Consider the following 3,850-nt stretch of genomic DNA (forward strand, 5'->3'; position numbering starts at 1 on the left):
GTGGACTTGTGCCAAAGCCTTGAAGAATCCAAGAAACTGACTTGAACAGACCACAGAAACATTATTCAACTGAAACTCCATTCTAGAGCATTACCGAGACAGTGGAAGCAAAAGTTTCTGCTTGTCCCATTCCCAAGTTTCTCTTCTCACCCATGCCAGGGAGGTAGAAGAGCATATGGCCATAGCTCCATTATTTTTTTTTCTGTGTCTGTGTTTTCCAGTGTGGTGTGTTGGTGAGGTGGAAATTTTCATCTGTGTTTGGATGGTGAGTGTTACGTTGTGATTGTCTTCTATTAAGATCTTTCTTCTCCTTTTGGCAGCTTGTGTTTGCATATTCTTTAGCATTTTCCTTTTGTTAATTTTTTCCCTGATGGATACATATTCTTGTTGCAGGTTATTTTGCCCCCCCCCTACTTTATCTTCTTGGCATTTCTTCATTTTTCTCAAAGTATTTATGGTGTCGAGGGAAGAGGAAAAGGGGTGTAGTGTGGTGTTTATGAAGCCCTCCAGCTCCCAAATTTATGGGTTTGTTTGCTGTGGTTATCACTGTCCTGTGCCCTCTCTTTCAGTTGATATCTTACAGGTGTGGAGGATGAGGCCAAAAGTGGGACAGGTTTGTTCTGCAGGGTTCTGTGCAGATGTAGGTGGGCAAGAGGGATGCTGTCTCCACTTCTTCTATCTCTGGTCTTTGTATTTTACATTGTTGTGCTTTTCTCCTTTCTTTGTTATGGGCAAAGGTTATCTAGTGGGTCTGTGGTGATATACTGGGGAAGAGTTCTTGTCTTTATCAAGTATCTCTCGAAACGATCTTGATCACTCAGGGTCTTGTTTTTCATGGGTAGAGCTGGTGAGTCAAAGTTCATATCTGTGATGTGGATTGAGTTCCACATTTCTGAGTACACACTAGATTCCTAGTGATGCATGTTAGATCCCTAGACTTGGAAGACCATGCTTTGCCGTGGAAAAGCAACTACTTCTGGGTGCTCACTGGTGGATGTGGTATATCATAAACCTGAGTACACTGTGCAGCTCCCAGAGAACAGCCAGGTTTCTATGGTGCTTGTGAAATGCCATTGCTATGAGTTCCTGTTCCTGGTGTCGAGGTATTTCCTAGTAGTGCATATGAAATACACCATGCTTTGCCTCATAGAACAACTGCTGCTCTCCACAAATTGGCTGAATCAGGATTCTCTGTGATGCTTGTTGCCTTATATTCATCCTTGAATTTTTCACTCTCATCATTCCTTTATCCTTTCGTTAGCAGTTGAGTTTGTTCATGTAAATGCTTGTGTTGTTTTAGTGTCAGCTTTTATAGATATGTCCTTTATGCCTTTGCCTTGATCTTTGGGATTAATCCTGTTTTGTTTTATTTGTATATTCTCAGATAATATTCTGGATATTCTGAATGCAGGGAGCTCATGAAGTTGGAAGGAAACTTACTGTTTTTTCAGGCTCCTTTTGTAATGTTAGGTGTGCTCTTGAGGTTCCATCAGTTGGACATCATGTATGAGCAGAGGCTTGGATTTTTTGCCTCTCCAGGTGTATTGGCCTACATTTTGTTTCCTAACACCATGCAGGTGGTATCTTCCAGGGGGAATTCTCTTACTGGCTCCATGATGAGTTTGTGGCTGAACCACAAACACCAGCTAGCATGCAAAAGTTTTCTTGTATCTCTGCTTCCCTCCCTCACTGTATGTTTATTGGCTGTTAGGCCCCATGGCAATCCCTTGGTTGCTCCACAGAGATGGACTAATACAGAAGGGCTTGTGGGGCTCTCTGTAGCCCATATTAATACCTTACTCTACACTCCTTCCACAGGGTATTATAATCCTAAGGTGGCTGTTTCCTCTTTATTTGTCAAGTCATTCCAGTGCCAGGTTGATATTTCTAGGTGGTGTATCCTATTTCCTTCATATGTATTTGACTTTTCTTGGATGCAGTTTCATCATCCTTGCTAAACATTGGTTCCAGGGCATCTTTTGATAAATTCCCCTTCCTGTTCTCCTACTCTTGGCTTCCTCTTTGGATCTGAAGTGGATTATGCCACTCAGTTTTTGATGCCTGCTTTAAGCACCATAGCATATTTTGTGGCTCGCTGTATTTATTTTACAGCTCAAGGATTTTCATTCTGCTTCTTTTTTACTTTATTTTAGGAGAAACTGTGTGGTTAGCAGGTTTTCCAGATGCACAGTACACCATGTTATTTTCATGCGTAGGAAATTGGTCAGGTCTCAGGCAGATTTATATCTGGTAGCTATTGGTGACTTAGTGGATTTTATTTTATAGACCAACTTTAGAAAGTAGTTTGCATTGCCGTGGTGCTGCTCCAGGGTTCTACATCAGTGTGATGGAATGCTTGTGATCTGTTACTTGTATAACCTCAGTAATTTTTTTATGGTTTGTTAATTTAATATCCTATGTATCAGATTTTGCTTTAACAGGGATAGTAACTGTATGAGACAAAACATATATGTTTTGGAATTTCTTGGATCTTTTGCTCTTGCATTCATAGAACATACATTCATGTGATGTCCCCTTTTCATGTTCTATTTCCTGCTCATTTCATTCAGAGTGGGGATTAGTCTTGTTTTTTTCTTTCCATTTGGGTTGAAGTTTGTTTTTTGCCATGAGGAAAACCTACCCAATGATACAAAATGCTCTTCCTTGTGGAAGATGCTGATTCTGGGTGTTTGATAGCGTGTGTGAGATGCCATAGACAGTAGTACACTCCACTGGGTGCGCAGAAAGAGTTGCTTTTATGTTTCACTTGTGTTGTGCATGCAGATTTTTCACTTCCACTGTTATGAGTCACCCTGGGTAAACATTTATGAGTCATTCTTCCTTGATGACAACTTGATGTGTAGGGATGATTTGAAATAGTTTGCAGCTCCTGGTTACTCCCTCAATATGCTAATTGTGGTATTTCGGTGCTGCTCTTGTTCCCTTCCCTTCTTTTCCAGTTGCTGTGTCAGACTGTTGAGGAAAACAAATTCTCCGTTTGTAGAGACCTGATTTTATATCTCTCTTTCCATGTTTTGTTGCCATTCCTGTTCACTCAGTTTTAAGATCTGCTTAGTGGGCTGTATGCTGGTGTGGGCGAGAGGGGGGGTATGGGTGGTAAGGAGACTGAGAGGAGTATTGAGTGGAATCTCCGTTTCCACTTGCTCTGCAGTTTTATTTGCATAATGTTTCACCCAAAGTGAACTTTGGTTTGTTCATGCCAGATGCTTAGATGTGCAAAGACTTTTGAGTTGAAGTCTCTCCTAATTGAGGATGTAAAGTAGGGTTGCTAGATAATGCAGTATGGTATACTCTAATTTCTGTAACTATTAACATGCAGTAAAGCCACAAACCCACATGCACATGTACTGTCCTGTACACACAGTATGCCAAGGAAATATGTACTGAAACAACAGAAAACAGTTGTGAATCACTCTCCAGAATATATTTGACCAACCTCAAAGGTGAAATCTCAATAGTAATTGCATAAAAAAGTAATGTTCTATATAAACTAAAGCTTTCTTGGTAATGCTTATATCCACATGCTGAATACTAAATTTGGAAATTTACTTGAGGTTATTATAACAAAACCTCCTAATCTTACTTGAAAGAAGAAAAACTATTAACCCTTTCAGTGCTATGGATGCTGTTCGACATCCATGTTACACCCCGTTCGATGCCCGTAGGGTAATTCCTCCATAATTCTAAAATATTACCAGGATTCTAACATGACTGTGTATGAACAAAGCCTTTGCTGCAGGGAACATCACTATGTCTTTGAAAATTTTTCATTAATATATATGAAAATGTATTGGAAAAAATTTATGTAAAGCAAAAGCAGTACAATTGC

The 3,850-nt window shown here is 40.0% G+C and overlaps 1 protein-coding gene across 1 annotated transcript in view; it reads left to right on the forward strand.

Moving 5' to 3' along the window:
- The window catches only part of LOC119585537 (endothelin-converting enzyme homolog), a 50,671-nt gene that overhangs the window by 41,393 nt on the left and 5,428 nt on the right, over positions 1-3,850 (forward strand). The window lies entirely within an intron of this gene.

Source organism: Penaeus monodon, chromosome 20 (assembly GCF_015228065.2).
Source record: "Penaeus monodon isolate SGIC_2016 chromosome 20, NSTDA_Pmon_1, whole genome shotgun sequence".
Classification (NCBI taxonomy): Eukaryota; Metazoa; Arthropoda; class Malacostraca; order Decapoda; family Penaeidae; genus Penaeus; species Penaeus monodon.